Genomic DNA, 25,188 nt, shown 5'->3' with positions numbered 1-25,188 from the left:
AAAAAACTGTTTCCGCTAGTCATAAATTATTTTCGTAGAAAGTGTGTCATATTTTGCAAAAGGGCCGTCTTAAATTTTTCCCACTTTACTCATTAATAGCACCACCACACAAAAGGTTGGAAGTTAATTATCAAATCATTGGGCACTAAAATTATTTCTAGCAAGAAAACCGGGAATTAAATCCATGGCTTTTACACTACCTACTTCTTTTGCCCTCTTTTTGCAAAGTTACTAAGTTATCCAAGCTGGGCTCAAACTTGTGATCCTCTTGCTTCAGTCTCCCAGTGTGCTGGGATTATAAGACCTTGCCACACACTGGCCTGAAGAGTCCTACATTTGAAAAGGTGTCAGGAGATCCCAAATACCAGATTGTAAACTGTTTAAATGCATAGAGTACACTTTTGTCTTCATTGCCTTTAGCACAGAGCCTGGTGTTTAGTAAAACTTTAAAAGATGTTTGTTGAATTGAATTGTCTATCAAATTCAAAGTGAATTTCAGCACATTTTAAAAATAAGGATGGGGGGCGGATGCAGTGGTGGCCATGGCTGAGGTTTGTGACCATGGGGGCTGCAAAGGAGGAGAAGAAAAAAATATGTATAATATAATTTGCTACCAAATGACAAAGCATTTGCTGTCATGTTTTATTTTGATACAGAATAGCCTGAAAATTTTTTGTAACACATTGTCTATGTAATATGAATTTGCATCTTATAGGATGAAAACATGGATGAAATTCGGTTTTGTAAATGATGCAATGTAATTGGTAAGATCTTTAATGTCCTGCTTCCTAATGGCTCATCTTCCCACTTCACTCTTGTTGGCTAGTGCTCCATATCCCGTAAGAAGCCTCCCTCACTATTCCTCCTCAATAATCACTTCTAATGCTATCCATGTTGCACCTTTTCCTCGAGAGTGAGTGTAAAATACATTTAAATAAAGATGTTAAGAGTGACAAAATCCAATTCCACTTTTCATTGTTCGGAGATACATTATCAACGGTCAATTAAAGGTAATACTACCTCCATTATAGATTGCTTGGATGCTTTTCATTAAAATTAGATTGTAAATGGAAAATATCTTACCTATATTGGATGTTACATAAATACTTCTTGAACAAAGGAATGACAAATTTATGTTTTAATTATGGTTATATTTACCTAAAATTATTATTATTTCACTATTTGGTTACCCAAATCTTTTCACATGTCAGTTGTGAGAGTCATAGCATTCTACAGAACAATCTAATCACATGGCTCTGGTTTAACCTGTAATACACTTCAAGTCCAAGGCCAAATTATTAAATATGATGATCATATACTAATCTTTTCCTATTTATACTTCTACCAATTTTTTTTTCAGGCAGCATTCTACAATGTTGGCTACAAAATTAAAAAAAGAAGACTATCAGGGCCAGGGATTTAGCTCAGTGGTGCAGTCTCCTGCCTTGAAAGCGCAAAGTCCTGAGTTTGAGCCCCACTACCACCAAAAAAAAAAAAAAAAAAATAAAAAAAAAAAAAAAAAAAAAAAACTATCAAACTTTTACCAATATGTATTTTTGCCTTTGGAGCATACATTTTATTAATTACAACATTATAATCTGTGAATAACACATGGCTTAAACATTACTGTGTTGTTTAGAGGAAGTGACAGAAGAAAAGTATTTTGCATTTCAAAATCTTTAAGTTTCAAAACATTATTCCTTTTACCTCGAGGAGTTTAAATGTAACAGCTTTGTCGTTATGAGGTTGATCACAACTAGCTGGTCAATCTTCTATCCCAAGGAAATCAATCATGGTGACAGTTGCCACTATGGCCTCCTCCCTGTATCTTTCAACCATGGAAGAGGACAAGTGAGCACCTGCCTCCTAGATTTTAGATGAAAATATTACTCGAACACACCAGGATTCTTTAGAGTGAGGCAGAACAAGTCTTCTGGAAAAGGCTGAGAGTTACTTATCCGTACCCTAATCATAATGTTTTTCCTTAGAAACTAAATTTCTTATAGAATTTGTTCACAGAAGTCAACAATATTTATACAGTAATTATCAATAAATGACATTTGAAATGTTTATTTTACATCGTTTTATCATATAAGTAGAAGTTGAAGAATTTCTAAAAGCAAAAAGGAAAATGTAGCATGTTAGCTAAAACTGGAGCAGAGTGCACTAAAACATTAATTTCCTGAACTCAGCTGTTGTACTAGTCATCTTTTAAAGCATAAACTCCTCTTCAGCTATTTGTACTGCACTAAGTGTTACAGGACTTTCCATACTTTGTTCCAAATTTTAAAAGGAGATTTTCAAGAGCTTTATATATTCAGATACATTGTCAGATTAGGACTTTCAGAGTTGATGGAAAAAGAGTCTTGTGTTAAAACTTATTTTGATAAATTATTACACATGCAGAAAAACTGATCACACTGACTGGATCTGTCCACAACATGGAAAATAAACTGGACTTTCAGGAAAAAAAAAAGATGTAAACATTACACAAGGATTTCATTTACAAAATACTTGTTGTACAGGCTTACTAACCTAAAGGCCCTGGATTTAAAGATAGATGGTGAAAGTTGTTAAATCCCTATTTGATGGTATTAATTCTGATGGATTTTATCTCTCAATTATGTGAATTACTATACTGTATTGAACTCTCAGGGTATTTTGTTGTCCTTTCTCAGCTTGTTTGCAATATATTGTCCAAGATTGCAGTAGTTACACATTAGCTCACTTGAGAGGGCAGTTCTATGAATAGGGTTGTTTGGAAAAAAATCAGTGAAGCATCTCATTTAATCAGAGTCAACTTTTCTGCATTAAAAAGTCAAAGTTGTCCTGTAACTCCATTACAGAGCCCAGTTAGTTGCCCTGAAGCACAGTGGGTGCAGGGACCTTCTTATTAGTCTGTCACAGATTAGTTTCATATCTCATCAGGAAGAAAGGGAACACCTACTACCTTGTAGGTCTCAATTCTACTTCTTTTTTTTTGTAAAGACCCTCACTCTCCCTTAGACAATCCTGGCTTTCTTCCATCGCAAAGCATGGTACCTTGCCACTGCTGATTTAAAGACAAAACTTTTCAGTTTTTCTAAGGCTGGTTACTCCCTCCAGATGTTATTGTGGGGGAACATCATTTCCCTTTTCCTCCTCCACCACCACACTACCACCTCTTCCTCCTCCTCTTTCTCCTCCTGTAGTCCTCTTCTTGCCTTTCTGCCTTCTTCCTCTTTTGATACTGGGGACTGAACCCAGGGTCTCTGCACTGAGCTACATGTGCAGCCCATTTTTTAAATTTTATTTTGAAGCAAAGTCTCCCTAAGTACTGAAACTGTGTAGCTGCAACTTGTGATACTCCTGCTTCAGCCTCCCAAACGCTGGAATTAGACGTGTGCACCACTGCTCTCGGCTTAGTTTTCTTTCTTATGCCTGACTACAATGGCTCAGCAGGGACTCACCAATCTCTATGTCTGAGATGAGGCACAAAGGCACAAAATTTGGATCTTGCTGGCTGGGGATTTTAGCCACTGCTTGCCTCTCAAGTGCAAGGTCCTGAGTTCAATCCCCGGTAACAAAAATTATTATCATGCTCTTATTTTGCCACAACAGTGATTAAACACACACACACACACACATACAACCATACAATGGGTGGAGGTTCAAATTACTTTCTTTTGCAGATCCTGAAATAATTGAGCTTATTTTCAAAATAAATAGTCTACTTTCATTTTGGTTTTTATTTCACATAGTCAGAGATGTCTGTAACTTGATATTTTAGCAAATTGTCATTAGTCCATATGCTTTTTGCTTGTCTGCTTCCTATTCCTCCCTCTTTTAGTTAGTAGTTTCAAAGTTTTAAGTTCTTTATAAATTGAGGAGGTAGAATAGCCTAATATAGCTGGCAGAATAAGACGGGGATTGATTTCTAACTCTCACTGCACATTTGAAAATACAGATTCCTAACCATTTACTTATAACTCTATTTGTATTGTGTCAGTTAGTGTTCACATGTTTGTATCTCTGACTTAAATGCTTTATGTAGCTGGCACAGATTATTTGTAAATTTAAAGGTATGAGTATACATTTCTGTAAAAAATACATTTAAAAACATTTAAAAATTTCAGTGGAACTAATATGGAAAGCTAATACAAATAATTTAGACATTAGAATTCACCTTTTAAAATGTAGTGAAAGACACCAAAAATATTTTCCAGAAAGGATTTAAGTGGATTGACTATACCAAAATTAAATGAGAACATTTGTAGTAACGTTTACATGTTCCATATGTAAAAGTGAAATATGGACAAAATACCCTCACATTTAAATTTCTGTTATATGCTTTTCCTGTAGCATTCATTTCTAAAGCAACATCTATTAGAACTCATATTTTCCCTTATTCACAATTTTACAATTTTTATAAAATATTGAATTCTCACCATTTCATCTCCCACAAGCACCACAACCACCAATATCCATATTAAAAGCAAACATAGTAAAAGATGATTTTACAGCAGTATTTAAATACATCCTGGCACTTCTAATTTATTAAAAATAAGTCTCTCTTCTTTGGTAAGCAACATATACAAAAAAAAAGAACTAAGAATCAATCAACCTAAATATTGCATTTGATCTTACCTTTTGAATGTACTATATTAAAAAGCTGCTAGATTTATTTATGGGTAGGTATATAGCTACTTTTATCACACCACAATTTAAAAGTACATAATAAATACCATACAAGTAAAAATAATTTCTCCAATTGCTTTTAGGCTAATGTAGCTCCATTTCTCCAGTTAACAGAGGGGAGTGTCCATGCATATCACCAAGAGTGATGTATAATCCATTCTGATGGTTTAGGGCCACTTTTCCCACTCCCTGAAATAGATAAACCTGTCAAGGGAAGTGGGCCTGCAGCCTTAAACCAGCTGGATTCCTTGCTTCTTTGAGTTGGCAGAGTTCCTTGCTGTTCTGTTGTTAGAACTCCACACCAGAGAACATATGTCCTGTTAAGTGATCAGTAATAGGAATAAGAGCAAGATTCTTGAGATGAGAGTAGCAGGATCAGTGGGGACCTGGCCTGGGGTCTGAGAAATGGTCACCCTGGGGCAAGGGTGACCAGTGCACAACATCTGTACTTCCCAACTGAGCTGGCAATAGCAGCAGTTACTTGTAGCTTAAAGCAATTTTCAGTCTCTGAAAATATTTGGTGCCACCCTCTTGTGGAAGGGCCACCTATCATTCTGGATTGTAGCACTATGACAGGAAATGAACTATGTTCTGAATATGACTGGAAAATAAAGGATATTTGAAAGGAAAATTTTCAGTTAAAATTTTTTTTTTTGTGGTGGGGGTTGTTGAGACAGGTCTCACCATGTAGTTTAGGCTGGTTTTGAATTCACTGTGCAGCATCGACTGGGGTCAAACTTGTGGCAATTCTCCTGCCTCAGCCCCTCAAGTACTGGAATTACAGGTGTGCACTACCAGGCCTGGTAAATTTCAGTTCAATTTAAAACAATAAATATTTGCTAGTTTTGGGCCACTTACCTTCAAGAAATGTTCTTTGACAGAGAAGCTTATGATCCCAAACTGACTACAACTACATCACTGGAAACATAAATGATAAAGGTGATTGCCATAGAAGTTAGGGCGGCAAGGAACTTCAAAGATCATTATATAGTCCTTAGTTTTGTGCCTTGAATAAAGTAGTCTCAGTGTAAAAAAAAAACACCCAAAAAATGAAACGATGAATGAATGAATCCAGTTCAGTCTCTTCTGGTACAAATGAAATAACAAAAGGCAAAGGGAACAATAATTAACTAATTGATATATACAGTTAGCCAATGGCTGAACCAGGACAAGAGACCAGAATTTCTCAGCCCTTCTCCATGTTATTCATTCTGTCATACTCTTCTTTGTGCCCTTTCTTTTCCACTGTTGGTTGATCAGCTGTCAATTATATTGACTTCAGTCCTTATAACTTTATCCACAAGACCTTATGCCTACAGTGCCCTTTAGTAGAGTGACTCCATTAAAATGCCCTTGCCCAATTAGTCCATGGCTATTTATTTCTTCTCTGAATTCCCATAGAGCTTACTGGTTGTACCATAAATTTAGGGGTTTAATGAAAAATTATTTTATAATGATTTCATGTATATATCTTGTATCATTAATAAGTTTGTCACATTTTTCCAGTTGGGGGACATTGAAACACTTAGTTCTATACGATATAGGTAAATAAGAAGGGGCATACAACTTAACATCCAAATTAAGATTATTTTTGAGAGTCAAAGACATTCTTGTTGATAATAATGTGATAAGTATAAACTGTGATTGTCTTGGTAGAACTGGAGTGAATGGTCACCCTAACAGTACTGCACTTGTTTAACATGTGTTAAATTAGAATCATACTATTGCTGACTATATTGCTGTCCAGGTGTGGGATATTATTTGCAATTTACTGATTACATTGAGCGGTATTACTTCTAAAGTAATTAGTACTGAAAACTCATGATAAGTTGTGAAATAGTATTTATTGAATTATTATATGTAGGTAGAATTTGTTTAAAAGTTTATAGGAAAATTTCCACAAAGTATTCATTCATTCCATTGTTTTTATTTTTTCTGCATATTTCCATACATTCTCATTATTATAATTATTAACATATTAATTTTACAAATTAATGGGTTTCACTATGACATTTATATACCTTCATAGATCATCCCTTGATCACATCCACCTTCACTTGTGCCCTATCTTGACCCCCCCCTTTTCTCCCTCCCCTGTTATCTTACTCTTAAAGATGGAAGGATAAAGTTAAATACAAAACTTTTGCTGCTCCACTTTAGTCATTCCAATATTGAAAATACAACAGAGAGTGAAAATATTGGCATTGACACTGACTCCTTCATGGTGGTAAAATATGAAATTGATGACTTTTTACGTGAGGTAGGTGAGGAGGGATGCTGCTAAGACCTATGGATAAAGAGGTCCAAATTTGAAGTTTAAAAATAGATTTAACTACTTTATTCAAAAAATATGATGATACACATCATGATTTTTTTCTGTTTCTTTTGTGAGAAATTATGGAACAATTAGTAAAGGGAACAAGTAAATATTTGATATATTTATATATAAGTAATGACTAAAATTTGATAGCATTTGCCTACCATCTCTATCTATCTACCTACCTATCTATCTATCTATCTATCATCAATCTAGAGAGAATGCCTTTGAGTATTTTAATAAAATAAATCCTTGAACTGATTTCTGTTAAGAAATAATCAAATACCTAGGTGTGGTAATGCATTATCTGTAGTCTCAGCCACACTGGAAACTGAGACAGGAGGATAGTTTAGCCCAAGAGTTTGAGGCCAGTTTGGGCAGCATAACAAGATTTTCATCTCATTCACAAGTAAGCAAAGAAAGAAAGAGAGAATCTAATAAGTTTCTTTTGGTAGAATTTTCCTCATATCAAAAGATACATATTTTCTGTTCAGATAAAACACAAAGGTTTGGGCATTCCAGACAGAACATTCCATAGATTCAATTTATTAATGTGGTTAATTGAGAAGTTTAATGATAAAAAATAACATGCAGCAGGATGAATTTTAAACACTTGAACAATGGCAATTAAACCATCTGCTACAGATAGAAATTTTCCATATCGACAGGAACAAAAAAAAAACAGGCAATAGGATACAGCAAGCTAACAAGAGGGTCAATGCAACAAAGGAAGAAGCATTTCTTAGATAAATTGCTTTTGCTGTTGAATAGCACATTCTATACTAAATACTTCATTCAATTATAGGCAGATGTTTGTAGCAAAGAGAAAGCTTAGTCTTTATAGCAAAAACTTTTATGAGATTATCTAAATAATCGTACTTTTCCATTCTCATAGTTCCAAATGAAATTAAAGTAGACCAGCAGGGGGAAAAAAAACCCAAAAGCAAAAATAATTACAAAGGCAACAAAATAGCATGTTGCCCTTAGGAAAAATGCTGAGGAAAAGACAATATGTTGACAGATTCTCACCTACCCACATAGGCCTCTAAGATAAGCCCCAACACTATATTATTTTAAGAAATCAAGTTTTAAAAATCTATTTTAAAGACTGCCTTCTCACATGTTGCTATCAGTGGAATATTTGTGTGTATGACTGAAGGTGGAGGATATTCAAATAGCACTTATCCTGTATTGAAATAATAAAGGGAAAATAATAAAACTCTGTAACATTATAATGTGCATTCACAAGGTCAGTATGTCACAAACTTTACCTTGCTAGATTTCTAAGAAAGAATACATATATTTATTTTCATTTTAAAACAAGGCCAGTCTCTGAAACCTCAAAACAAGGAGGTTTATATAAAGTCACATAGCCATTCTTCTCCCACTTTATATTAACCACATATTTGACATTCAAATTCTTTTTATCTTTAATTCAGTAGTATTAAGGTGATAGTTGAAAGAAGAATAATTTTTAAAATATATTTTGAGATACTGGCTAGATGAGTCATTATAGTTTTTATCCTTACCAAATATCAGGAAAAATGTACTTTTTTTAAAAAAAAATGGTTTTATAGATCAATAAATGAAGCTTTAGTCATTTAGATGTGAATTTTTCACTGATATATTTCATCTCTATTGCCCTAAAATAGGAAGATTGCAATCTTAATGATAAAGGCGCAAGTTGTATACCTTCTTTTATAATCTTAACCTAGTTATTAGAATATAAATATAACTTAAGAACGTACTTACTAGAACATAAATATAACCTAAGATTAGATCTATGAGCTCTGTGTCCTTTCTGACAGAGGATCCCTAATGACAGTTCGTAGGAAGGCAAATTTAGCACAAGTAAAACTTGAGGTCTCTGTTCAACGTAGTTATTTTAATTTAATAACAGCATGGATTCACTTTTGACCACATTTTTCTAGATTTCAGACAAATTTTCAATTTATATTTTATTTACTACTTCAAATAATGCCTCATGTTGTTATATATGGTGCTAAAAACATGGCACTTAATTTTTAGAGCATTCTTCTACTTGTTACAAAAATTGATGATTGGCTGAATAGGTTACTTCCATGAATTTATCCATTAATAATTATTATTGAGCTTCAGCTTTGTGCAAGACACTGTGCTACACAGTATGGTGAGCACTAAAATGTATAAGAAGATACACTCCTGCTTGCAAAGTGTTGACCAATTAGCTAATAACTGAATACAAAAAAATGAGAAATTAATCATTGGGCAACTATGTGGTGGAAGAAGAGATTAACGGGGACTCGAATATTCAAAGGTATCTTGAACTAAAGATGGGGTCAGGAGTGGACTTTGGATGTTGATCTAACATGGAAGCAAGAATTAGAAAGGGAATTCTGGTAACACTAGGTCGAAGCCTATTGTTTCAATACGGTGGATAAAGAAGTGATGACTAGTTTGTCAAGAAGCTAGTAAGAATGTGGAACAAATAAAATATAGGGGAGGCGATATCTGCAAGATTATAATTTTATCTTCATCACATCAAAGAGAGAAAACCACTTATTTCTCTGTCCCACTAGCATTTAAGGAACAATTTGTCATGAAATTTAAATGTCTTTAAAATTTTATGTAATTACCATGACAGATTATTGCAGTAGTGTCAAGCATATTTTATGGACTACAGTACTGAGTCTAAGAAGGGTTAATTAAATTGCTAAGAGTTTCACAGTTAGTAAGAATAATAATGTAATAGTAAGGGTAACATGTATTGAGTAATTGCTATTGATGTGGTGTGCACATCGTCACCTTGAAGTGGTAATTGCAGTCACTGAGCTGCTTGATTTGTCTCTCTGTCCTTTCACTTTTCTTAGGCATGGTCACAGGACCAGAAGGAATGTACCCCCCTGCATGCAGAAGCAGTCCACAGTGTGACGCTCCCAGCTCATGGAGGGATTTACTCTTGCACTGGTCGATGCCCAGTTGGTCATGGGGAAGGCCAGTGGGTCACTTACCAGTGCTGTAGACAGCAGAGCTGAGGTTGGGACCCTGTGCTCTGTGAAGGGGAGATCAATAATAATTGCTTCATTGACTATTGTGAGAATTGGAAGAATTAACTTGCAGAGTTCTTGACATCAGTTGTTCAATAAATAATATCTATTTTCATTGCTAAACATCTCCCCATTTGACATAGGCAAATGTTCTTCTGTTTTTAAAATTATCATTTTTGAGGTTTCAGCTAAATTTTTGGGGAATTAAATTTTAATAAATAATTTTGTTTTTCTACTCTTCTTATACCTTTCCCCTTACAAAAGCAAAGTTCCTTTAAAACTTAAATGTTTATGTTGGTTCAAATATGGAATAAGTACTTATAGTCATCTAACAAGAATTTGTCGATCATTATCCTTGAGTTACAAGAAAAGATAATAACACATTTTTCCTGTGCATCTGGAAAGGATTCACATTCTCCCTAATGTATAAAACAAAACTATCAATTTTATGCACCTTCCATTGTTTTTCTTAGTTATTTCTGAGAAGCTGTTGTCTCAGGCAGCTGCCTGAAATTGATCATTATTTCACCCTCCAATCTTTGCTTCACAGGGTAAGAAAATATTTATTGATTCAAATTTTATGAACCAAGCACTACTCTAAAATAATAGTATTCCCAAAATTACAAGTCAATGTCCATACCAGCCTCTACTTCTGTTCTAGCCTGGCATAATGCCTTATTAAGCAGTGCTCACTTGGGTGCTCAGCCAACTTTATATTCCAAGAGTTTGGTCTCAAATGTAGAGAACAGGATTAATAATAACCCTTGGTTTATGAATCACCATTATCATCTTGTCACCCTGATATAATTAATTTATTATTTAAAAATTGAAATAATAATATTGTATTTGCCTTGTGAATGTTCAAATTTAGAACACAATGCCAACTTTTTCCCAAGTAGTTGTGTAAATTTGTACTTCTGCCAGCAATGCATAAGAGATCCAATTACTTCCCATTCTTACAAATGCCTGGTTCTTTCAGACTTTTAAAATTTGTCAATATAATTGGTATAAAATATTCCATTTCTGTCTATCCCCCCAAGGTTGAAGTTTGGAACTTTTCCTAAATACTTGAAATAGAATTGAATAAATAAAATATCAGAACTTGCTCAGCAATATGAAAACTGTAGGTGATATTCTAGGCACTTCTTGGCTAAAGATTTTTTAAAATAAGGAGAAAGAAAACAATTTCAAACTGAGCATTATCAACCTTGAGAGTAGAAATAAAAGTGTACTCCAGGAATTAAGGTCATAAGCTTATCTGCGACTTATAAAAGTACATATCTTCCTGGCTAAAATTGTAGAATAATGGCAAGTCTAAGGGAAAAAAATATAGATTAACCTTTGTTTTTCAAGAATTTTTTTCAATTTTTAATTTTATTTTTCAGATTCTATTTTCAATTTATTTTCAAACTGTTAACCAATTCGATGATATGATAGGAATTCTTTTTTTTTTTTTTTCCTAGACAGGGTCTCACTATGTAGTTGAGACTGACCTGGAACTCACTATGTAGTCTAGGCGTGTCTCGAACTAACAGCAATCCTCCTGCCTCAGCCTCCCGAGTGCTGGGATTACAGGCGTGCACCACCACACCCGGCTTGATAGGAATTATTTTGAATACAAGATCATTTGATTAATATAAATACAGAAAGGTGAAAAATAACATAGGACTAATTGTTTATTGTGGGCTTGAATAGTTTACGTTTCCATTAGGAGATATTCATTTATGAAGCTTTGATCCCGTGTCATTCGTCATTTAGAAAAATATATGTTCATGGGCCGGGGATTTAGCTCAAAGGTTCAGTGGCTTGCCTCGGAAGCACAAGGACCTGAGTTCGATCCCCGGTACCAAAAAAAAAAAAAAAAAAAGAAGAAAAGAAAAATATATGTTCAATATATCACAGTTTTGAAAAGACTTTGTGGTTCTCAAAGTAGTCGTTTTGTATGTATGTTTCCAGCAGCATTAATCCTAAATTATAATATTCATTTCAATGCACATACACATTAAAATGCAACTTTGTAGTAGAGATAATTCACCTAAAAGAAATTCAGCCAAGATTTTGACTTGATTAGTGGGTGCCAGTCTATCACTGCCTTTGATGATGTATTACTCTTCTAATTATGTCTATCTGTTTCAGTAACATTATTCGCTTGACCAACACTAATTGTAACTATAACATTTAACACTTTATGTTTATTTGGGAGATGGAATTTTAAATGGATCCTGTCTGAAAAGACAACAGTTCCTTAACATGAAGAGATCATGATAAAACATTCCTGTCTTTCGTAGGCATAAAATAGATACTATTTAAGTACTACTCCTAAAAAATGAGTCAAGTCATTTTCTCCTATTTTTCATTTTCAATTCACATCCTTTAAATATTTACATCAAAATTTGGATGTACCAAGAATGAAAGAAACATTTCTGCCGAAAAGTTAACTACTAGCTGAGTATGGTGATGTATACCTATAATCCCAGCACTCTCGATGGCTGAGGCAGGAGGATAACAAGTCCGAACCAAGCCTAGAGAGCTTAGTGAATTAGCAAGACCTTGTCTCAGAATAAAAACTAAAAAAGGCTGGAGACGTATATCAGTTTGAAAGCCCTAGATAGAATATCTGTTGCTGAAGAAAAGAATTAACTACTAGCCTTATAAATAGTGATATTATAGATCATGACTAGTTGACCAGACCAGTGAACTAAAATTGTTTCCAGAATCCAATAGTCATTCCTTTTGCCTTACATTTTTCCATGCTGTGAAGTGGAGCTATTGAGTGCTGCATTAAGAAGCAGATTTATGAACTTTACTTTCTGATTGGCAATATAATCTGGTAAGATACTCTATCATCGTCAATACAGAGTTTCTCTCAAGATTGCTACCTATTTGACAGAAAAACCAAAGTGTCTCTCTTTGGCTTACTTTTTCTACAGCTTTGTCAAGAAATTCTTTGATCAAATTGCAAATATTTGCTGCATGCCTGCCATGTACAAGGTACTTAGCTGGTACTTAGACACAAAGGCTTACATGGAGCAGAAAATCAGACTGCTTGATGAGATGGGAGAAATAAGAATGGAAAATAGGGAAATAATACATCCCTATTCACGAGTGCACTTCCTGATGGCACTGCTGAAATGCAGGCTTCCTCATTCCTCCCTTCTTTGTATAGGTATAATCCTTATAGATTACCCTTTCTTTGCTCTATTTTTTTTTTTTTTTCTTTTTGGTACCAGGGATTGAACTCCGGGCATTGCGCTTGCAAGGCAGGCCACCGAACCGCTGAGCTAAATCCCCGGCCCACTTTGCTCTATTTTAATTAATCTTGTCTCACCAATAAGATTGTGAACAATTTAAAATGTAAGGGAATTTGGGGAATCTGTGACTAGCAATTTCCAGAAGTGCTGATCACACTATCACATAATTGTTTTCCATAATTACTTTGATAATATCCAAGCATATGTCATCTCAATGGTTTAGTCTACTCGTTCTTTATTATAACCTCCATAGACACAATTCAAGGAAAGATTGATGAAATTCAGTGTATCAGCACCAAGCAGTAGTTCTGGGCTCTTCCATCAGTCAGATGTTTACAGTAAATTGTGCGAAAATTTCTGAATAATTTAGAGCAATAATGAGCATTCTCTCCCTGCGGCAGGGGTATTTTGATATGTTAATTGCAGCATTTTTCTTTTAAAACTAGGTTACATCATTTTTAGTTCTAATGCAAACTTAATGCATTGCCTATTAATATGAAGAGTCAAAAATAATGATCTTGGATTTGTATAATTTTCCCAAAAAATAAACTGAGAACTTTATGTTCTCTGAGGCATGATATCATAAAGTATAATGAAGATAGAACTCCTGGATCTGTATTCTGCCAACTGCCATTATCCAACTTACCACTGAGCTTTCTCTGAAGACCTCAAAAGGTCTTATTATCTTTTTCTTTTCCCCCAATTTAGTGAATATCCCCTCTTACAGCTATAATTCTGTCGTAGGAAACCTTAATCAGTGAATTGTGGAAGAGGAATAAAAAAATGTTTTTAATGACAAAAGTCAACGCTGGATAACAGTAACAGCAAGGAAAATTGTCTCCAAATAGGTTATGGTTTATAATGTAGAGCACAAAGAAATTAGGTACACTTCACACTAATTTTATCTATTTCATTTGCTTTAGTGCCTCCCTCCGCAATCTGACAGCAGCAGCAATTCTACATAGCAGGCAGGACATTAAATAGATTGTCAGTCTTTAAAAGTTGTGAATCAGAAAAACTCTCAGCACACCAGGCCCAAGCTCATGAAAACCACCCTAGCACCAGATGAGTCTATAGACACCTGATGGTAAGCGTTGCCTGTGACAGAGCACTATGCCGTATCATCAGAACTGTGTGAAATAGAAAGCAGTACGGTATTTCTAAGGACTTAAGGAGTTTCTTTTAGGAAGTGTTACAACAAACATTATCAGAGCCTTCTAAACACCATCTTCTTACCATATCCTCCATCTGCTCTCACCTCCAGCATCCCTCTTATTGAGTAAAACCCAGCAAGGCACAGACCCATCAGCCATGCCTCACTCAATGCTCAGTGGTTTCCAAGCTTTCCCTAAAGCTCCTCCCACCCAACACAAGCTATGAAATACTCTTCCTTCATCTTCACTGCAGAGCTCAGAGCCACTTTTGAAGCTGTATTACAATACAAGTGAATCCTACTTTCTCTTTATTGTTTTTTTCTTTTCTTTTCTTTCCTTTTCTTTTTTTCTTTTCTCAGACGGGGTCTCACTATCTCACTATGTAGTTGAGGCTGACCTGGAACTCACTATGTAGCCCAGGATGGTTTTGAACTCACAGCGATCCTCCTGTCTCAGCTTCCCCAGTGCTGGGATTATAGGTGTGCGCCACCACCCCCTGCTTATTGTTTTTTTCCTCAGTGGCCATATACTTTCTTTCCCTGAGTCATCTTTTCAATGATAACCTTTCAAATAAATATTTTTCTTCATAGAATCACTCTAAAAATATATTTTGTAGCCTTGCCTTTATTGGACAAATTTGGGGAAGACTTTGAAATATCAGATGATGATGATGATGATGATGATGATGATGATGATGATGATTTTCGCCACACTAGAGATATATGATCATAACCCCTGTCTTTTAGAATCAGAAATTGTGGTTAGCCAATAAGATAAAGCTATTTATAAACTCAACATTTGTCTTATTCTTCTTTCATCTGTTTGTTTGAGTCTCTTGCTATACTCCAGGCTGGCCTTGAACTCCCAGCAATCCTCCTGCCTCAGCCTCGCCAGTGCTGGGATCACAGGCATGCTCCACCATGCCCAGCTCATTTATCTTATTCTTTAAATGCATGAGCAGTGTCAGAGTTCATCAAAGTGAATATTAAATGAAGAGAAGCATCAAGAGTGAGTACTACAAGGAAGGTGCACCACACTTAAATGTTAGCACATCAAGTACCAAAATCAGTTTTAAATATAATTGTAAACCATAAAGTGGAAGAAAGACCAATTCATTTATACTTTTATATCCAGGAGACCATGATGTGTTTTCTTAAAATGAATTTACAGAGTTTAAGTATATATTCAATTTAAAGAAAGCTTTCTTTGAAGAAATCTAAAGTTATAAAAAGAACAAATAAGGCTGGGATTTAGCTCAGTGCTTCCTGTGCCTGCCTCGCAAGCTCAAGGGCCCGAGTTTGAACCCCAGTATAAAAAAAAAAAAGGAAATGAGTCACTCATTCACTCTTTCATACAACATTTATTGAGTACTTCCTCACTATCAGTAAACATTGCTTCAACTATTATAGGACAACTTTTGACGTGGAACACAAATGAATGAATGAGTCTCTCAATAGTACTGTGAATAATACTAATATATTTTGGTAAATATACACATCTTAAGAAATATCTGTTTAAATTCCTTAGAGAGACAAATTATAGGCTAGAAAAAGAAAGTTGTGTATGGCAGAAGAAAAAAAAAACGCTCTTAATTTCTGATTGCGGGCACTGAACCAAAGTCACTTTCTAGATGAACACCATTCTCTGAAGATAAACATCAAGTTCATTAATCAGGAATGGAATATGAATATCATTATCTATTGTCTTATTTGGCCTTTTAAAATAAATAGCACTTTTTAAGAGGAAGATTATGAGGTTTTGACATTTACTAAATGGCTTCTATATGCTAGAAACTTAAGTGAGCCAGTTCATGTAATGTTTTTGACAAATTTATACTCACTTCCATGCCATGGCTGAAGTACATTAAACTTAAATGTGTTGATAAATAACAACTATAATCATTATAGCAATAGTAAGAAAACACTAGTTAACATCTTTTTAGTATCTAGAATGTGTTATGTAGTTCATCTTAATAGATTTACACTAGTAGCTTTTCTTAGCAAGTCCAGAGGAGTAAAGGGACCTTGGATAAATCAGAGGTTTTCTTGGATCCCTATATTAAGTATGGGTGGTAATCATCACTTTCACTGGAATGTGGTGAAAATTAATGTAGTTTTTATCATGTCTAGAGCATGCCTTGCTTGGCATAGGGAAGATGCTTATATATGATAGCCCATTATAGTTTATATTATACCTATAAATAACATCTCTTAATTGATGGCAAACTGAGTCACAATTTCTTTGAATATTAAAACAAAAAAAGAGCCAAGCATGGTGGCACAAATTTTTAATCCCAGCACTTTGAGAGGCTGAGGTAGGAGGATTGCAAATTCTAGCCTGGTGTGGATAACTTGAAGACTTAGTAAGACTCTCTCAAAACAAAAATTAAAATAAATTAAAGGCTAGTCAGGTAGCACAATGGTTCAGTTTCCAATACTATTGGTTAGCTAGTATTTTTAAATCTCCTAAATTTTTTACCCCAAATTTATACAGAATTGTTTTTAATTTGAACAAAGCCAGAGACAAAGCTTTCTTGTACATCTGAAAGAGAATTAGCGTTCCCCAAGTTGCAGAAAAGCAGAAATTCACCTTTTTATCCCTGGGTTATAACCAAGACACAATTACTGTTAAAAGTATTGACTATTTGGGGGATGAGGGAGAGTTAGATAAATAAGTTAGGCTTCTAAGTCTCTCTTTCCTCATCTATTAACTGGTGGTAGAAATTCATCACTTACTAGGCTGTTGAGAAAACTTTCAAAAATTGTACCTTTTGTATATCCTCAACAAATCCTAACTCATAGGGCCATGGAATTAGCTCTGTGGTTCTGCCGCCTGCCTTGCAAGAACAAGGACCAGACAGAGTTCCATCTCCAGTACAAAAAGAAAAAAATAATAAAAAATCCTATTTCCAGCAGTCCAGTGAAACGTACTGTACTTCCAAGAGAAACCTACAAAATTCTTCGGTGGAGTACAGCGGGGGGCACTTGATGAGATGGGAAATTAAAAGAGAATTGGTGAAAGAGTTCTAAAAAGTATTGCAATTGTGTTGATTCTGTATTTGATGTTCAGTAAGTCATACTTTCCTACACTAGTGTTTTTTGTCATATTTCATCATCTCATTTCACTGGCACCTCCAGAGAAGGAATAAAAACATCTTCTATAAAATCTATGTGCTCCTTTTACCTCTCAACACGTATGCCTACTTTGTAGCTCATCAGCAAAGTCAGGCAGACACTGAAAGATTTATAGAAATCATTTTTTAAAATCTTCAATCCTCAGTTCCCTTTTTAATCTTTTGTGTGCTTTGCAACCACAGCAAAGCAGCTTAACAGGCCTTGGTTTCATGATACCATTTCACATTTCATCAATGAATTTGCAAACCCTGATCATTTATAAAAATGCTTCCACAAACCTTTCATTTGAGAAAAGTTTGCAGCCACTTTCCGTGAATTCTGACCTTTCAATTGTAGTTTTTTCTGGTTTGCTCAGTCATTTCTATTCTTTCTCCCTCCTAAGAGACTAGTTCTCTTGAAATTCCAAAATGTGAAACTTAATAGAATCTCCCACTGTTCACTCTGTGTGCTCACTTGATACCACTGCTCATTCAACTTTAAAACTATTTCAATATGTGTAGAAGGAATTCCCATCTTATTCAGTCTTCTTCACCCAGAAGAGCTTGTTTTTTTTTTTTTATGCCATATCCCTTGCTTTCAGTTCAGAGAATATACCAGTGTTGCTTATCTCTCTCTCTTTTCACTTTCCCCTGCTTGTGAGTCCAGAAAAGCTTGCATCTTCGAGTCCTAGCTCAACTGTAACTTTTTCTATAGAGCCTGGCCTACCAATTTAGCCTCACTCAGAGGCTGTAACAAAATTATCCATTGGTACTTCCTGCTCTAGCAAGGTTCTTGGCAAACTGTAGACATTTTTAATGGCCCATGAGCCAAGAATGGAGTTTATGTTTTACACCATTGGGAAAAATATTAAAAGATGGATAATATGTTATGATGTGTGGAAATTGTTAAGCACTCAAATTTCAAAGTTCATAAAGTTTTTACTGGAACCCAACTGCACCCATGCATTTCTATGTTGTCCTGGCTGACTTCATGTGACAATAGAAGAGCTGAGCACTGGTGACAGAGTTCATATGGTCCACAATATCCTAAATATTTACTATCTGATTCTTTACAGAAAAGATTTGTGTACCTTTGCTCTTTGTTTTATATATTTTTATTATTATTACCATTGCTCTTTGACTTTGGTACTTCGAGTGTAGATCAAGCTCCTTGGAGCTTGTTAGAAACAGAATCTCAGGCCCTTCCCCAGAGCTAAGGAATCAGAATCTGTAGCTTAACAGGATCCTCAGATTTTATGCACACAAAGATGTGAGAAACACAAGTCTAGCCCTCATTATGCTGTCTTAAAATTGTTTGTCAATGATGGACATGGTGGTGCACTCCTGTAATCCCAGCACTCGGGAGGCTGAGGCAGGAGGATCACTGTGAGTTTGAGACCAGTCTGGACTACATAGTGAGTTCCAGGTCAGTCTCAACTACATAGTGAGACACTGTCTCAAAAAACCAAAAAAAAAAAAAAAACCAAAAATTTGTTTGTCAATATTTTAACAAGTGAAAACATGGAAACATGACCAGTCATAAAGCATGTGTGTTATGTTCACAAAAATGCAATTTAAGACAAACTTGGGTCATTGCGAAATAGAAAAGCACAATACAGGGGAAAGAAATAAAATACAATGTGAAATTAAAGAAGACAAGAAAGCTTAATCAGGGGGAAATATGAAGAATTATATCATTTAGTAATGTATCTAATATATTTATATTTGATATATTCAATAATATATTTTTACTGTATTATATATATATACATATTAAATTTCTTTCATGTGAAATGTAAGCCACATTTGCATTAATCCTTAATACTCTACAAGTTATGCTGTAATTCATTTGCTACTAATTGGAATTGCTTATTTAATAAAGCACAATGGTGATAGATTTGGATATTTGAGCTCTTAAAATGTGAATGTGATGCTCTCGGTGGACCAAACAGGTTAAGAAAGACTTGAAATCCCTTTTCAAGTACTCCACAATTCAAGAAGGGTATTAGTCATTTGCAGATGTTGGCTGTTTATATAGCTAACATTATATTAAAATCATATTAATAATTTTTCCGCTGTCTCATTTGTCAGCTAGCAGTTCACATATGCAACCCTACTTTGAGGTCTTAGTCAACCACGGCTTCTAAATTTGCACCTAGGCTGCAATATTTATAGCTGCCTCTGGTAGTGTAGAGTAGAAAAATATCCTCTGCAACTAACAGCCATAGACTAACAAATCCCAAAAGTTACACAATAGTTTTTTAATAGATAATGCCACATTTATTTACTAAGTCAATGAATATTTATGAAATCACTGATATATGCTAGGCACTGTTCTATATGGTAAGAATATAAGACTGAGCAAAAGCGAACACTGTCTCTGATCTCTCAGAGTTCAATCCACTAGAGGAGAGAGCATTCCTCAAGGAATCACAAAAACAAATGGGACAAGGGCTGGGATGGAAAATGACTCAGTGTTTTCTTTGAAGGTATGCAAAAGAGCACTCCCCTGGTCAGGTAGGGAGGCTTCCCCACTTCCAGAACAAAAGCTTTTTAGTGTATGTTTTGAAGGTTGGACAGGAGTTAAGTGGAGATGTGAATGTTAAGAGAAGTGAGGAATGTGAGTTAGTACTCAGGACAGAAGACACTGTTACAGGCACGGAACTGAAAATAGACCAACATAGCTGAAGGAGTTGTAGAAAAGGATAAAATGTGACTGAAGCAGAAGACATGGGACAAATCACGTTGTTTTTTGTAAACAATACAGATTTTGGTAATAATCTTAAGCACAATAAGAGAGTGTAGATGTGGGAGTGAAAATGTGTAATTGGTAAGACTAGTGAGAAGGCTATTCCAATACTCAGGGAAGAAGTGATTGAAAGTCAAACTGGTATAATGAGCCAGGCATGGTGGTGCACGCCTGTAATTCCAGCACTCTGGAGGCTGAGGCAGGAGTATCGCTGTGAGTTCGAGACCAGCCTGGGCTACATAGAGAGTTCCAGGTCAGTCTCAACTACATAGTGAGACCCTATCTCAAAAAGAAAAATACTGGTAAATCAATGTTGAAACAGAGTGAAGATATTTAGGAGCTAAAATGGACAAGAGTAAGTGATACATTTGATTGTGGAGGACAGAGACAGGAAGATGTTCAAAGATGACTCACAGTTTCTTTCTTAATTTAACTATCCAAGTGACAGTATTACTTCCCAAGTTGTTAAGAAATTTGCAACACATTAGAGTGCTTTTATTTTCTTCCATAATTAAAACCTATGAAGGGATTGGGAAAGTAGCTCAGTAGTAGAATGTACATCTAACATGTGTAAGGAATTGGATTCCCAGTACCACCAAAAACAACCAACCAACTAATTAAAAAAACAAAACAAAACTCAATCAGGCTGGGGCTTTAGCTCAGTGGCCCCATGCCTGCCTCACAAGCACAAGGTCATGAGTTCTACCCCCAGTACCAAAAAACAAAACAAACAAACAAAACTACTCAATTTATAGATTTTAATTGATGTATACTTTCAATGGACATACCACAAATATATGATTTAATTTTCATGTTTTATTAGAGTCTTTGTCATGAGTTACTATTAGTTTATTAGCATCTCTAAAACTTTGTTTTAGGCTGGATGTGTAACTCAGTGGTAGAGGGCTTGCCTAGCATGTGTTTGGCCCTGTATTTTTTTTTTTTAATATTGGTTTTTTGAGACAGGGTCTCACTATGTAGTTAAGACTGACCTGGAACTCACAATGTAGCCCAGGCTGGTCTTGAACTCATAGCGATCCTCCTGCCTCAGCCTCCCAAGTTCTGGGATTACAGGCGTGCACCACCATGACCAGCTTTGGCCCTGTGTTTGGTTCATAGCACTGAAAATAAAAGACAGATAATAGGAAGTAGGGAGTTAGATCTTTTGTAGATGTGAAGAGATCTAAGAGATACAGGGAGGGAGATGAAAGGGAAGGGAAAGGCGATGAAAAAAGAATTAAGATGTGTTTTGTACATGTACCAACTCCCCACAAGGATTGTGATCATTATGTACTGCAAACACGTACTAACAAAAAATAAAAATTGAGAAAAAAGATTTGTTTTGAGAGAACTAAATGGACAATTTGATCTAGATCTATGCAATAAGAAAAATTCAGAAATACATTTTTAGAAATCTTACGTATGCAATGTACTCCTTGCCTGGGAAATTTTTTTTGAAGGGATGATTTTTAATAAGAGTAAAATGTGATGAAAATCTATGATACAGTATGAAAATATTCACTTCACACAGCACATAAAAGCTTTCATGACATTAAAATGTCTATATTTTATCTGATAAATAAATGTTATATTTTAAATTAAAGTAGTATGTACTTAAGATTAATAAATGTTTTACCTCGTGGCGTCCAGAGGTAGCCCTCGCCCGCCTGGCTAGGGGAGCCCGGCAGAAAGGCTCGCGCCATGGATCCCTGGCAGCAGGGTGCCCCAGGGCCCGGGGCAGCCACCTGCGAAGCCCACTTTGGGCCAGGGCAAGCCTTCTGTGCCCGGGCAGCCGGCTCCCCAGGTGTCCCAGGCTGAACCGTAGGCCCCCCTCACCAGATTGTGCATGTGCGGGGGATACTCGGAGACCGACCTGGAGGCGCTCTTCAACGCCTTCATGAATCCCAACATGCCCCAGACCGTGTCCATGAGGCTCCGGAAGCTGCCCGACTCCTTGAAGCTGCCGGAGCCCAAATCCCACTCCCGACAGGCCAGTACTGTTGCAGGCACTGAGGGGGACCTGACTCCACAATGTGTTGGAGCTCATTCCTCCCCAGCGTTCTTGCAGCTGGGAGCCGTTTCTCCTGGGACACTGACCCCCACTGAAGTAGACTCTGGCCCAGCAGCTACACCCACTGCCCAACACCTTCGTCAGTCTTCTTTTGAGATACCTGATGACTACCTCTGCCAGCAGGCTGGGAGATGGCCAAGACATCTTCTGGTCAGAGATACATCTTAAAATCACATTGATCAGACAACAATGTGGTAGGAACCCCGGAAGGCCATACTTTCTCAGATGAATGTTACAGCCCCCACCAGTCCACCAGTGCAGCAGAATTTGATGAACTCGGCCTCAGGTCCTCTTCCTGATGGATGGGAACAAGCCATAACTCAGGATGGAGAAATTTACTATATATACCATGAGAGCAAGACCAACTTTTGGCTAGACTCAAGGCCTGACCCTTGTTTTGCCATGAACCAGAAAATCAAAGTGCTCCAGTAAAACATTCACCTTCCTTGGCTCCCCAGAGCCCACAGCGAGGTGTTATGGGTGGTAGCAACTCCAACCAACAGCAACAGATGTGTCCCCAACAACTGCAGATGGAGAAAGAAAGACTTCGGTTGAAACAGCAAGAGCTGCTTCGGCAGGCAATGGGGGAATATCAATCCCAGCACAACAAATTCTCCAAAATGTCAGGAATTAGCTCTTCGTACCCAGTTGCCAACACTGGAGCAGGATGGTGGAACTCGAAATCCAGTGTCTTCTCCTGGCATGCCTCAGGAATTAAGAATAATGACAACCAATAGCTCAGATCCCTTCCTTAACAGTGGCACCTGTCACTCTCCAGGTGAGAGTACAGGCAGTGGGCTAAGCATGAGCAGCTACAGTGTCCCTCGAACTCCAGATGACTTCCTAAACAGCGCTGATGAAATGGATACAGGTGACACTATCAACCAAAGCACCCTGCCCTCACAGCAGAACTGTTTCTGAGACTACCTTGAAGCCATGCCTGGGACAAATGTGGACCTTGGGACACTGGAAGGAGATGGAATGAACATAGGAGGAGAGGAGCTGATGCCCAGTCTGCAGGAAGCTTTGGGTTTTGACATCCTTAATGATATGGAGTCTGTCTTGGCTGCCACAAAGAGAGTTAAAGAAAGCTTTCTTACATGGTTATCGAGCTCTCAGGTAGACTGAATTCTAAATCTTTGAAGGATCTAAGGAGATGAGACATGTATAAATTTCCAAATAAGCATGTTAAATTTTTCTGGCTAATACAGAAAAAGTTGAACAAATGTCCAGCGAGATCCTTTCATCCATTATTTTGATCTTCCTTGTCCATTCCTGCTGTTAAAATACTGCTAACCTCTTTCACAGTTGGCCCTAAAGGATCAAAAGAAGTTTTTTGTTTCTTTTGCTACTATAATTACTGTTTATTCTGGGGGCGAGGGAAATGAGCTCGTTTGGATGATGGATGTCATTCCTTTTGCCCAGTTAGATGTTCACTGGCCATTTTAGCTATTTAGACTTGGAAGTCAAATGCTTCATGTCACAGCATGTAGTTTGTTCAAGTAGTTTCTTCAGCTGCCTTTGGCCAGTGGCAAAACCTGTGTCTTACTGGCCTGACAAAGCCAAAAATGATAAAATGATGTATCTGATATTAAGTACTTACTTAATGCTGATTTGAAGAGATAGCTGAAACCAAGGCTGAAAACTTTTACTTTCATTGCCCCCCCCCGTGCTACCATTAGTCACATAGTGACCTTGATTTCACTTTAGGAGCTTATAGGCATGAATCAATTTCTATAGAAATACATTAATTATTGCCACATACTCTAATACATATTTGGGTGGATATTTTTGGGGTGTTTTATTTTTTCTTTGGGTTTTTTGGTGGTGGTAGAGTTTGTTTTGTTGTTGTTGTTTTTTTCTTTTCTTTTTTGGGGTTGTTTTTGTGCTTTTCTTTTCCTAGAACCTAGGCCAATTATTATATTTGTGAATCTATTTATACTTGTAGCTTGGGAAGGTTATTGTAGTTCTTTGGTAAAATCTGTATTCCCTGTTTTTTGCCATTTTATTTAAATCTTGATTATCTGCTCTTTCTATATATTCACATGAACACTTACAATGTCTATAATAGTGTGATAGCAGAATGGATCTTTTCTTTGGCTCCCCTACTTTTTGGTTTATTTTTAAGTGGTAGCTTTAAATGTATGCATTTAGAATACAAGGCTGAAAGTTTAAATTTCATAAATAGTTTGATTCTGTTGGGGAAATCTACAGATATTTGAAGTAGTTTAGTTTTCTAAACAGGGTATGGATATGGAGTACTCTGTGCCTCTGGACACAGGCAAATATTATTGATAAATTGAAAAGTGGCAAACAAGAAATGACTTAATCTGCCCCTTGGACTAATTTCAATCTTGATGGGAAATAACTCAGTATGTTTGTAATGTACATGGCAGAAGTAAACTTCATAGTAGTTTACCTTCAGTTAACTTTGGAAGTTTACCTTCACCTTAGTTTTGGAAGTAAATTCTAGAACCTTAGGCTTTGTTTATAATGAATACAATAAATAGTAGGTTGAAATAGGATTTTATAAGACTTGCTCCTAATTTTGTATGCTGAATACTGACCTGGGCAGTATGTAGAATACTATACTGTCATGCGTTAGATGGTAAAGCAATCAGATTAATAAATATATACTGGTAGTTGAATTTAGCAAAGAAATAGAGATAATCATGATGATACCTTTATTTTTACGGGAAGAGATATAACTAGAGAATGTCTCTACAGAAGTCATAATGGCTTCCAAAGAATATTTTTTAAAAGGAACAAAATGAGTATGAATTAACTCTTCAAAATAAACTATGAGGTAGTAGTTGGCTTCAGCTAGCCAC

At 36.0% G+C, this 25,188-nt stretch overlaps 1 protein-coding gene, 1 non-coding gene and 1 pseudogene across 2 annotated transcripts in view; 1 reads left to right on the top strand and 2 right to left on the bottom strand.

The window, feature by feature from the left end:
* Positions 1 to 25,188, bottom strand: part of Htr2c (5-hydroxytryptamine receptor 2C) — a 257,707-nt gene that overhangs the window by 226,039 nt on the left and 6,480 nt on the right. The gene's annotated exons all lie outside the window — the stretch shown is intronic.
* On the top strand, positions 1,793 to 23,485 carry LOC104847636 (annotated as a pseudogene).
* LOC117284869 lies at positions 9,865 to 9,992 on the bottom strand. The gene has a single exon (XR_004515939.1). It is a non-coding gene; the product is annotated as a small nucleolar RNA SNORA35 (small nucleolar RNA).

This window comes from Fukomys damarensis, unplaced genomic scaffold, assembly GCF_012274545.1.
Source record: "Fukomys damarensis isolate Sample0158 unplaced genomic scaffold, DMR_v1.0_HiC HiC_scaffold_39, whole genome shotgun sequence".
NCBI classification, from domain to species: domain Eukaryota; kingdom Metazoa; phylum Chordata; class Mammalia; order Rodentia; family Bathyergidae; genus Fukomys; species Fukomys damarensis.
This window is presented reverse-complemented; position numbering and strand designations above follow the sequence as displayed.